The sequence below is a fragment of the Cinclus cinclus genome, chromosome 1 (genome assembly GCF_963662255.1).
Source record: "Cinclus cinclus chromosome 1, bCinCin1.1, whole genome shotgun sequence".
Taxonomy (NCBI): Eukaryota; Metazoa; Chordata; class Aves; order Passeriformes; family Cinclidae; genus Cinclus; species Cinclus cinclus.
This window is the reverse complement of record NC_085046.1, coordinates 74,642,640-74,655,570: the sequence shown is the minus strand read 5'-3', so window position 1 is coordinate 74,655,570 and position 12,931 is coordinate 74,642,640.

Genomic DNA, 12,931 nt, shown 5'->3' with positions numbered 1-12,931 from the left:
TCTATTAGACAAATTTTAAGCCCCAAAAAAATAAGGTGGGGATTCTTTTTAATAAATCAGAATTAGATACATCCTTATGTAATTCATTATTAAATTATTTATGAAGTTACCTCTTCCCAGATGAAAAGGATGTTGACCAATGAGGTAATTTTATTCAACAGAGATTACTTTAGTATCTTTTTAGTATTCAATTTCAAATCTTATTCCAGAGTCAACTTCATCTTGTTCTGTCAGAATGTGACATACATTTATAGCCTCACATGTTTTTGACAAAGTATACAGATCCATTGGGAAATAAGGAAAAAAAGGAGGAAGTTAGAAAGTCTGACAACTGATGTAGGCATGCACTAATTTAAGTTCTTTAGCCTAAAGAGCAGAAGTTTTGATCAGGAAGAGAATAGCAAGATTTTAAATGCATGAAATTGTTGGGTGGAAAGGTTTGCTTTTTCAGTTTCTACTCCCCTATCAAGTAGGACGTTGAAGAAATTAGTTTCAAAGAAAAATGAAAAAAAATACCATAGTATACTGTATCTTGCATTTAAGATTTTAATTTGGGACCTAGGAAAACTCCAAGATTTACTGCTGGACACACTTCCTTTAAAATCCTGTAAAAACTACTTAAAGACCACGTTAAACAATGGGAAAATAGACATGATGTGTATATCATTAATATTTGAAACTCATTTTTTCAGGAAACTGCTTGACACAAACAGAAATTATTAAAACTAAATGTTTATGTAATAGAATGCAGTAGTTTCTCAAAAAAAATGTTTAAAATTCATGTTTCTGCCCAGAAATAGGTGATGACTCTTATGGCTAATCCTGTTTTCTACCACTTCTTAGAGATTAACTATCAAACACAAGAATTTCTTCTTTTCTTTAAACCTGAATACAGTACAAGAAAAGAGACTTCTGTGTAGCACTAATTGATAGTGTTAAAGTGTTTTTTCCTTCTTTGAAGGTGTTAAAATATACCATAGAACATAAAGAGAGCATACAATCAGCGAAGTTTTTCATACAATAAATTGCAGAAGAACACTTCCAACTAAAGCTGGAATGATTCTGCTCTTAGAATTGAATTTGCACATGACAAAATACTGTGCATTATCTGATGGGACTACACAAGAAAACTTTTACACAAGCTAAATATTATGCTTAACGAATATTGTTGAAATGACAGCAGCTGACTGGAATACGAGCAAAATGTTAAGATCTTTCAGGGAATATAGGTTTTAATTCCACAGTGGTACAGTAGGAAAAAGAGCTACTCAGCTCAATTTTATTTGGTCAGAGAGATTTTATTTCACATTATAGCACGTTATTGAAAGCAAACCTGAAACCAGCCTGTGCAATGTATGACAATCTGTTGAAGCAAATAAAAAGTTAAATACTGTTTGGTATGACTGTAAATTAGTAACTGATGCCTCACTGCTCTCAAGTGTTGGGGTGCTCTTTTCTGCTCCTTTATAGAAATAATCAGCAGAATTAAAAGGAATTTTTAAGAAAAGACATGCAGAGGAAGAATTGTTTGTTTCTGTCATGTTACTTAGAGCACATCTTTTGTAAGCTAGGAAGAAAAAAAAAACCCTAAAAGAGTACAAGAGGGATTTTCATAATGTTATTCCTGTGAAAACTAATGAAATAATTGTTGAAATTCAGTATGGAAACCTCAAGTCTCTGACATCAGAAAAAGAAAATGGAGCACTAGTTGAAGATCTCAGCAACAGGAATATTAATAATTTATAATATTTTTCAGGAATAAAAGGAGTTATTGGATAATATAATAGAATGGCAAAACACAAAAAGCTGAAATTCAGCTGATGCTGAAATTTAGCTGACACTGAAATTCACACAGCAGGACTGTATCCTGCTCATATCAGTTCAAAATAACATTAGGGCTAGAAAAGAGAATACTTCAGTGTTTGAACTTGGAATACAATAAGCACTCTAGGAATACGAACTGTAAAGACATAGTCTTACTGCAGAAGCTTTTTCCTAGAGGCATTGTACGTGAAGATTTTAGAGAATGGTTTCACAATGATCTGGTAAAAGTTTCTAGTGTTGAGGAACATTATTATTTAATGCTCTTATTTAATAGTAAGTTTAAGTACATTGTAGCAGGTAGTCTGAATAATAAGATCATCTATCTCAATCTTAAGTGCTTAATGCAAAATTATTTTAAAAAGTCAATTGTATTAAAAGATCAAATAAGCAAATGGAGAAATTCTAAAATACTTTGAGGTGGGATGCAGCTGGAGTTTGCAGAAAAAAATATTTAAAATTAGAAATTTTACTGCAAGATAGTGGTACATGAAAATAAATTGTTAGTTGTGATGAAAGACTGACATTTGACACTTGGATTCAATAAAAGGATCACAATTTTTGCAGAATTAAGCCATAGCATGTACTTTATTTTTTTCCCCTAGTCTCTGCCTTATTTATCTAATTTCTGTGCACTGTCACTCAATATTATCTTTCCTGAAAGATTATTTACTCCAGCCATCCTACCCCTGCTTTGGATTGAAATGCAAATGGACCATGTACTTCTTTTTAGTTTCAAGTTCACCAGTCAAACTTGAGGTAAACTGATTGTAAATAAAAGTAAATAAATTTTATTGCACTGTTCAGTGTAGTGATCAAAAGACATAATTATCTAGATATGCAGAAGTGCAGCTTTCTATGCCCACCTCAGTCATGTAATTTTTCAGGCTATTGGATAGGTCACTGATAATTAAGGCATGACAGATTTTAAAACTGCATGTAAAATGCAATCTAGAAAAATATGATTTTTGATCTAATAAAGTTGCATGCTGCTTTATCATTTTAAATGCTTTTGTTGTGTTCTAGCAAATGGACATAAATTAGCAATTTAACAATATATGGAAATATTTTGTGCATAATGGTTTACTTCATCTGTAAATTGAAATGTCAGAGATGTTTCTACTCCACATTTTCAGCAGTCAGAAGTGATTTATTTTAGCTCTTCTTTAAAAGCTAAAAATCAACAATATATTTCTGAGACATACGAAGATGCAGCAAAATGTCTGTTTAAGCTGTATCAGTAGTTTCATGGATCTGGCAGATCTTTGCTATCTTCTGTGTCTTTCCTGCTTTATTTTATATCTTTATTCATATCAGCTTAATATATTGTGAAAAACTGCAGAATTCTCTTTATGAACTCTGATTAATATTATTAATCATAGAATGGGTTGGGTTTGAAGGAACATTTGAGACCATCTAATTTCAATTCCCCTGCTGAGAGCAGGCACCCACGTTGTTCAAAGCCCCATCTAACCTGGCCTTGACCACTTCCAGGAATGGGACACTGACAACTACTCTGGGAAACCTGTGCCAGTGTCTCACTACCCTCACAATGCAGAGTTTCTTTTAAATATCTAATCTAAACCGATTCTCAGTTTTAAGCCATTGTCCCTTGATTTATCACTACATGCCATTATAAACCATTCCTCTACAAATTTCTTTTAGGCCCTTACTGGGGACCCCAGACTGGAACACTCCAGTTGGGGTCTCAGCAAAGCAGAGCAGAGGGGCAGAATCCCCTCTCTGGATGCAGCCCAGGATACAATTTGCTTTCTGAGGTGGCAGTGCCAGTTTTTGCCCAGCCTCTCATCCACCAGCACCACCAAGTCCTCGCAGGGCTGCTCTGGATTCATTCATCCCCTGCCTGTGCTGACACTGCAGGTTGCCCTGGCCCAGGTATAGCAGGGTGCAATTCTCACGATTGGCCAGATCCCTCTGTATGGCCATCCCATGCTTAAGGTATGTCAACTGCACCCCTCAACTTAGGGTCATCTGCAGATTTGCTGAGGGTGCATTTTTGCCTTTGCCTGTGTCATCGATGGAGATATTAAATACCATTGGTCCCAACACACGCTCCTGAGGGACACCCGTCACTGATATCCTGATATACATCTGGACTCTGAGCCACTGTCAGCAATGTTTGATATGGATATGTACCAAGATGGTATTTGCAGTTATTACATGGAGCCTTTTTGCTTCTTTGTTGTTTCAGTTTTTTGTTTGTTTGTTTGGTTTTTTTTGGCTTTTTTCTTTTGTTGGTTTTGGTTGGTTTTTTTTGGTGGTGGTGGTGGGGTTTTTTTTTTTGTTTGTTGGTTTGTTTGTTTTGGTTTGTTGGTTTTTTTTTTTCCTTCAGCCAAGTCTTTAGAAGCAGGTCAGTGAAGGGACAGTTCAGAGATAGAAGAGAGCTATTGCTGTAAAGGCTCCATTGCTGACCTCCATTCTAACAAACATGCTGTCTCCATTTAAGTGAAAACTGTTTTGCCAAGAGGATACTCTCAACAAATTGATTAAATCTACTAGTGATTCACATCAGGTTGCCAATCAAGCAGAGGAAGAGGAATGACAAAAAAGACTGGAAATGGATCTGTTTGATTGTCAGTCATGTTCAGCAGTCAAGGCCGAGGAACGTTATCTGCATCCAGAAGAGAGTGGGGGAAGGATCCCTGGAACAGTCACAACACGAGTGAACACACAGTTGAGCATGAAGCCTTTTGTCCTAGAAGGGTCTTGCATTTTTGCCATCAGGTGAAACAGAATGAATGTGTCTTTCACTAGCTACCCTTCAAATGGTTACCACCACTTTTACCCTGCTAGTCCTGTATCTTTATTCATGAGGCTTCCAGGTAATACTAGGTAGTTGTTTGGTTTGGATCAGAGACAGTGGGTGCTAGGTGCAGTTGGAAATATTTTATAACTATGTCCATTTCTGGCTGTCTTAAGCTGCTGTCTTCATTGTTCTAATTCTTACACAAGGCTTACATTTTCCCACATACATCTCCTATCCCATCATGCAACTCCTTTAGTTGTCAGCTCTCCCTCTCTCTCTCCTTGATAGACTTCCTGCAAGTCTAGGATCTGTAGACCAGTATGCACCAAACATGACATCAACGGAATGAGTGCAACAGTAGTGTCAATCCTGGAATAATATTCTGATGGGTCATAAATATGATATTGCCAGAAAAAAGTGCAATTTTCCTTGATTTTTCATATAGTGAGTAGTTAAACTGAGTGTATAATAAGTGACCAAGAGATGTTTTCTCAGGAAACGCAGCTGACAGGAAGAGGTGAAATAATCTTCGGAAGGAAGTGCTAATTTTTTACACACTTATCTCCATTTTTCCATCATCTGCAACTCTAGGATCCAATTTATAGATGACATTACTGCTTGCCATCCAAGTTTTACTATAAAAATAAGCAATTTCTATTTTTTTCTTGGCTGCTATATTAGACCAACATTGAATGCAAATGTTTCGTGGACCCATAAAAATATGAAACCGTCAATTTTTTTCTACACTGATCCCCAAGCCTTTTTTCTTCTTCTTCTTTTTAATGTACAGATGTAGCACGTTGCTTCTATGTACATGAGTTGTTTAATTTAGTTTAATTCCAGAGAGAAATTTTTAGATATAATAAAGAAAAGCACTTGCCATTTATGATTGTAGATTTAAACCCTACAAATTTTTTTTTTTTGTTGAAGTTGAATGTACAGTAAATATGTACAAAAATAGAGTGATAAAAGTATAAGTTCTGATTTTTCCTGATTCTTATCTGAGTAGTGAGTTGAACCTGGCCAGTGGCCAAACACCTTTACCACCTTCTGGTCACTTTCTTCTCCATTGGGCTGGGATGAAAATCAAAGGAAAGTGATAGGTCATGGATTCAGAAAATGACAGTTTAATAAAGAATGAAAATGCTGTTTTTGCCAGCAACACAAAATAAGGAATTGATTCACTATTTCTCATCAGCAGGCAGATGTCCAGTCACTTCTGGGAAGCCTGGACTCTGCACCTGTAAATGTTTCTTGGGAAAAGAGCAGAGCTTTGGAAGTTCTGCCTTCCTTCCATTTTCCCTGAGCTTTTGCTGCTGAGCACAACATTTTATGGCTTGGAATACCCCTTTATACAATTTAAATCAACTCTCATGTCTATGTCCCTTCCTGACCTCTTGTGCCCAAGTGTGCCTCCTTTGGGTCAAAAAGTGGGAAGACAGAAAGCCTTGATGCTGTGTAGAGACTGTTAAGCCAAAATACCGATTTGTTATCAACAGTTTTACCCACAAAGCACGATATGAAGAAACTTAACTCCATCACAGCCAGAGATGTGCATCACAGCCCACTACAGAGCATGGTTTTTGCTGAAAGGCTGTAGCTATTTACTTTGTAGTCTGTGTCCATAAAGACAAAAACAAGAGGGTGGTTTTTAAAGGCAGTGGGGACAAGTGCAAATTTGCTCCTTCCTAGTAAAGTATTCAGTAATTTTATGTAAATTTGTTTTGAATGTATTAATCATACTCTTGCTTTGTGGTTTGCAGTGCAGGATTACATTTTGTAAATAACAGTGTCATTTACTGCATAGCTTTATAATGCATGCTATGTTCGTTTGACCTTGCTAGGTATGTTATTATTTGCCTACCAGCTAACATACAAATTGCTTAGGAATTTATTTCTGTCCTGAGACAAAAGCATTTGTCTTACATTCTTGATTTCCAATTATTATTTATCACTTGTTCTCTGTTTCAAATATATGAGAAGCAACATTTTGACATATTTTCTTAAAGACCATAACTATTTAGATAATGCTCTATGAGAGTAATCCCCATAATAAATTGACACCTTTTTTTTTACATTAACATTCCCTCATTTGAAACTGCACCTATTTTGCAATCATATTCTAAAAGCAGCCTAGTAAATATCAGTATTATTCAACAGAAATGTTTTTTTTACTTCTCTGTTGTTTCTGTAAACTTGTGAGTGCAAATTTGTTTCTCTAAGAAAAATCGTGTACTGAATATTGTTCTTGTGTTCTGTAGAAGGAGGGAAGGTTTCTTAAATTTGTACTTCCATTGCAAGTAAAAATAGCCATATTAAGAAAAGAAACTCTTTAAGTGGAGCAGTATTACAGAGACACAGTCTAATTTTAATTTATTCTGTGGACTATTGGGATCACTTTAGCCAAAAAAATACTCTATTTTTTTTTTTTAAGTCAGCGATAATCACCCACAGCTAGCTCTTGTGATGCTTTTTTACCTTTTTCAAGTTTTACTGATATTAAAGATATTCAGTTTTTACACACAATAGCTTTCAATAACATACTATTGTCCCTCCTTCCCCTTCATGTTTGCCAGTGCTTTATGGAATGGTCTTCATAAGCTGTCTAAAACCAGACCTGATTGAACAGGAACAGATAGCAGGTGAAGGCAATATTCCACATCAACTCTGTTGCCAAAGAAAACATGTAATTTTGCTAGTTACATAGAACTATTATCTCCAGAAAATGCTTAATTTCAGTTCTTTCTTTCCTGAATACCTAGTATTTTTTATTACATGACATTTTAATTTTTTATATACATAAAAAATATATCGGGTATATATATGTGCTATATATCTGTTACATGACAGAAAACAATATTAATCAGCTTAGACAAACTTTAGGCAATCATGGCAACTGTGATAAGGCCATAACAGGCCATATTCAGAAAAATGTTGATGTTTGTTTATTTTTTCACTATCATTTACTTTTCACCATTCTCTCTATGGCTCCAAGTATAGAAACAATACAGGTTTTTTAAATTGGATTTTTTTCATTTATAGGCTCGTGTCCATATACATATACATATACATATACATATACATATACATATACATATATGCATATGCTTATATGAGTACAAATTCACAAAAATCTATTTATAAGTAAATATATGTATATATATTTGTGTGTGTATATATATCTATATGTCTGTGTGTATATATATATATGAAGAGAGCAAAATTAAAATTATTTTTTCTATCTTTATTTTTAATTAAAATTAGAGAGTTGATAAGGACACTAACTATTTGCTATGCATTTATTAGTTTAGGCAGGATTTGTTTAAAAGTTCAAAAGCACAGTTATCCCTGAAATATGGTTTGGATACTTGAAAGTACCATAATCACTTCTCACCATTTTGATTCAGCCTTCTCTGGATATTTATGCCAATTTTCTGCAGTAACAGTACCAGTAAGACAGAACATTACTCGGTAATAATTTAGTAAGTAATTCTATGTTGGTTAAGTTATACTTTGGGAGAGATTTTATTTCACAGACAGGAGGATCAAAGTTCAAAAATCAAAACAGGGTGAGCTCTTGTAAGCCATTGTAACCCACCGTTCCACAGGGGATGTATACTCAGATCGGGCAGATGGGAACATTTCTAAAAACATCTGTTGTCCATCATTCTTCTGCTCAGCAGCCCAGATGCTGTTGACAAGCATACTGTATGTAAAGTGTGCTGACAATTTGTTCAATGTCTTTCCTGCTGTGTCTGAGCTTGTTCTGGTCGTACCATCTATCAGATATACAGGACATTGTGGTCCTGCGAGAACAGCTACAACTGTTCTGTTGGTCAGTGAGCAATGGTAGCCACTAAGTCAGTGAAAAAGTTTCCTTACCTAGAATATGCCTCTATCTTTCAAAAGGAATTGTTACCTCCTGCCCCCATTCCATGTGAAAACTAACATTAGTTACTGAATGTTATGCACACTAGAAAATTCTAAATTGCTTTATATGTCTTTTTTCCTCTAGTTTTTTAGTGACATTGGCAGATATTTCTCTACCCTTGTGCTTTAAAATTATTTTCATCTCAAGCACGTGACATACAAGTAGGAAATTATGCATATATTATTGTATAAATATCAGGCTTTTTAGATTGGAAATGCTGCTATAAAATCTTTACACTGATAGGAAGGTGATTTGTACCCATAATCAGGCTTAAATTTACATCTTCCTAATTTTTTACCCTGAATGAATCAAAAAGATTTTACTATGTGTTAGGGGCAGGGGAGGAAAGAATATATATATATATATATATATATATATACATATATATATATGTATATAAAGTCATAGGTTCTTCAAATAATGAGCTAAACCACTGGATTTTAATAGGTCGATATAGAACTGCTGTAGACTATTTTAAATCCCCTCTACTGTGAGTGAAAAAATGTGTAGAATGCTATCCTACTTAAAGACATGGAAATATATTTATGGATTTCTTATGAGGTGGGCAATGATTAGTTCTTGTGTGACAAATAAGAAAACCTTGCAGATTACTTATGACGGGGTTTAGTATACGGGCATTAATGAGTTGGTCGTGGGATTCCCATGGTCAAATGTGAATGAATACAAGTTTCATAGGATGGCCAGAAGAATCACAGAAAAAAATATTATATAATGATCACTGAGTGCTCTCTAAGTACTGAATATATTGCTGAATTTATGTAACCTTAACATATAAATATTCCAATAGACTTCAGGAACGTGTAGAATAAGAAAACATTGTATAACTGAAGACAGTGTCTTTATATTAAATTAAATCTAGTCTTTATAACTAAATGTATGTCAATTAGATTATATTTTAATTAACGTAAATTTGCAATCCCTCCCATTTAATGATCTTTAAAAAAAATTTGCTCAATTTAGAAAGATATTCAGAAGGCCAGAAAAAATAATCTCAGTAGTAACACAGTCCCTAAAACTTCATACCAACATCCTTAAAGAATGCACATTCATGGGATTATCCAATGTTTTAGAAAATGTCCTGTACTTATTTTGCAAACTCTATTTCAATTTGTTAAAATCTTTTAAAAAGTTAAAAATTGGCTGGTTTTAGTTTAAATTTCTCCAGGTTTTTTCCTCATATTTTTTTTATTACTTAAAATAGTTTTATCATCAATATCAGATGTACTATTTCTAAATAAATATAAATCCATTCTAAAATAATCCTGACAAGAAAGATAGAAAATAATGGTACTTATTCTGAAGTGCCACTTTATAATTGCTTTCCACCATGATTCTAATGGATTTAAAATGTCACTGAAATTATTCATTTTGCAAATCAAAAATCAATAATGGTTTGGAGTCCAGTTTGCAAGAAAATTAGAGGCAAAAAATCAGGTACTTTATACTTTGTGACAGATCTTTTTTATAAATGTATGCTTTTAAGTACTGAGTATTTCATCACACTGAATAATAATATGTATGTGTAACAAGATACACAACATGAATAGCCCTTGAGAAGGAATATTAATGCAGCATTATGGTTCTACATCTTGATTCCAAGTCTGAATGGCATGCATTATCAGGAAACAAGTAGGATGTCTGCATTCTGCAAACTTTTTTGAAATTATGAAACCATGACTTCCTATGCTTCCAGCTCCAATCAGACATAATATTTAAACTGCAATAGTAACAATAATAATAATAAAATTGTAAAGGAATTTGAAAATAAACTGGATGTAGCAGTGAAGCCCTGGTTTATTAGATTTATGTATCTCATATAGTGTACTTAATTTCTGTTAAATGGTGCAGAATGGTGCAATAAAAACATTCACTCAATGAAGAAGGTAGAAAGTGCAGGCATACAATAATTTGTAAACTTATGCCCAGTAATATATCTTAAAAATGTATTTTAGTTATATCTGGGAAGATAAAAAAAAAAAAACCCAAACAACAAAATTCTAGCCAACAAAAACACAAACAAAACAACAATAACAACAAACCACAAACAAACAAAAACAAGCCAGGAAAAAAAACCAACAAAATTAGAGTTTATCTGCGTGTGCTTCTAATTAATGAAAAGTTACTCTGAAAGATTTCACAGTTTTTTGTTTTTGTTTTTGTTTTTGTTTTTTGTTCCAAAAACTATAGTAGGTGCATTTTATTTCTCTACTGCCACTCATCTGGCCTCTTCATATGACAGGGCTAAGTTATTCTTTGCAGTCTGTTCAAGAAACCAGCAAGTACCTTATGTGTGTATATTTGGGTTTGTGTGGTGGATTTTGGTAGTGGCGGGACAGCAGGGGCAGCTTCTCTGAGAAGCTGCCAGAAGTTTCCTTGTGTCCAGTAGAGGTAAAGCCGGATGGCTCCAGGGCAGACCTGACACTGGCCAAGGCAGACCTGATCACCGGCAGTGGCAGCCCCTCTGTGGTAACACCTTTAAGAAGGAAAATTGTTATTGTATGAGAACAACTGGAGCCAGAGAGGAAGGGAATATGTGAGAAAAACAACTGCAGACACCAATACATTAAAAGAGTAAAACATGAAACAGAGATCTTGCAAAGGTGCTTCTGTCACTCCTGTATTCTGGTGAAAGGGTGCTCAATCAATGTCTAGAGCCAGGGAAACTGCAGAAGAGCACCGAGACTCCCATGGGCAGCTTGCCCTAGGATCATGAGCGGAGCCAACACTGACAGTGGCTGCTCCCACTCTCTCATACGGAGCCCATAAGGGAGTGTGAGTGACCAGGAATGTGATGAGCAGAGCAGGTAAGCATGGCACGGCACAGAAGCTTGCACAAGTTTGTGCAACAGGGAGGGCTCATCTCTCACCATCTGGGAGCACCTAACAGAGGCAGTAACCAGAATTTTGTGACAAATGGCACAAAGAGATCTTTTCATCTCCAGTCTCATTACTGTACACTTTCTCAGCTATGGTTTTGGCAGGCTGCAGAGTTCATTCTCCTGCCCACTGCACCAGCCCTGTCAGAGGCCTCCAGCCACATCTTCTGATGGTAGATGTAGCTCTCTAGATCTCAGGTTGTCCACATGCCTGATGTCTCTCTGGGCTGACAGTCATTCCTTTCGCAGAAGGTGTGCTGTTGTTGCTGAGCTGTGCTGTCAGGTGAAAGAGTTACAGAAGGAAGTGAGCAGGCTGCAAAGCATTCATGGGAATGAGTGAGACAGAGGCAGGCTATCCTGGGAAATGCTACAGTCTCAGGAGTCTCAAATGTCCACTGAAGTGAAGACACAGGTGGACTTAGAACCCTGTCAAGTAGTTAGTCAAAGGTCTGTTTGAACATGAAGGCTAGAAGGTGGTCACTGCCCATACTAGGAGGAAGAATCTTACTGCTGAAAACTTAGAATCATAGATTCAGTTCCTTGGTATCTGCACAGAAGTTAGGAAATGCATGCAATTTTTATTTGAAAACTGGAAAAAAATCCCTGGGATCAGGGTCAAAAATCTAGGTCTTCCCCTCAAGGTGATCAGTTAGTTGTAAACTAAAATACTTTATTTTAAATCACACAGATCTTGCATATCTCTCTGTACCATGATCAAGTTTCCCTAGGCAAGGAGAAGAAGGGATTTCATTTCTGACTGGCTCCAAACCAAATCAAGTCTGGTCTTATTTCCTAGACAGGCAGTGCAATCAATGTATTTTTTTTTTTTTACATTTGCATTTTGAATACTTTATGTATGCTGAGAAAATTCACTCAGTGTTGAGGACTTGTTATAGTTCTAAGATATATTATTGCTATTTCTTTATAACAGGAAAGATAATTAAAATAAGTCACTGCTTGAAGCTCAAAAATCAACTCAATTTTGTTTGGAGGCTTCAAATTATGTATTTCAGTGACGGTATCTAAAGGTTGCCCAGCCCTATGGCACTATTTATGCTGCTTCTTCAGAAAGGCTGAAAGGCTCCTATAACATTATTTCCAAAATAAACACATGGATCTTAAAATGGATCAATCTGCATCCTTTCTGCCATGTTGAAAGTAGGGTTTTTTTTAGAAACTAAAAAAAAAGGAAACTTAAAAATGTTAATATATTACTTAATATTTTTGCAAAACAATAACAATTTCAATTTTCTTTGCACAAAATGTAGGGCAGTTGAATAATGAAAACTATCAGATATGTTCATGTCTGAAAAGACATATTAATGCTGATATAAGCTAGAATGTCAGCAAGTTTATAAAGGTAATGATTGGCATTAAATAGTTCCAAATAATTATTTAATATTCAATTTTTTGGCTTGTGTTTTTTTATTAAATTCCTAACAACTTTTTAAATTATTTTAAATAGCATTCATATAAAAGTCAGGGCAATTTTATAATCTCAAATGTTAATTTCAT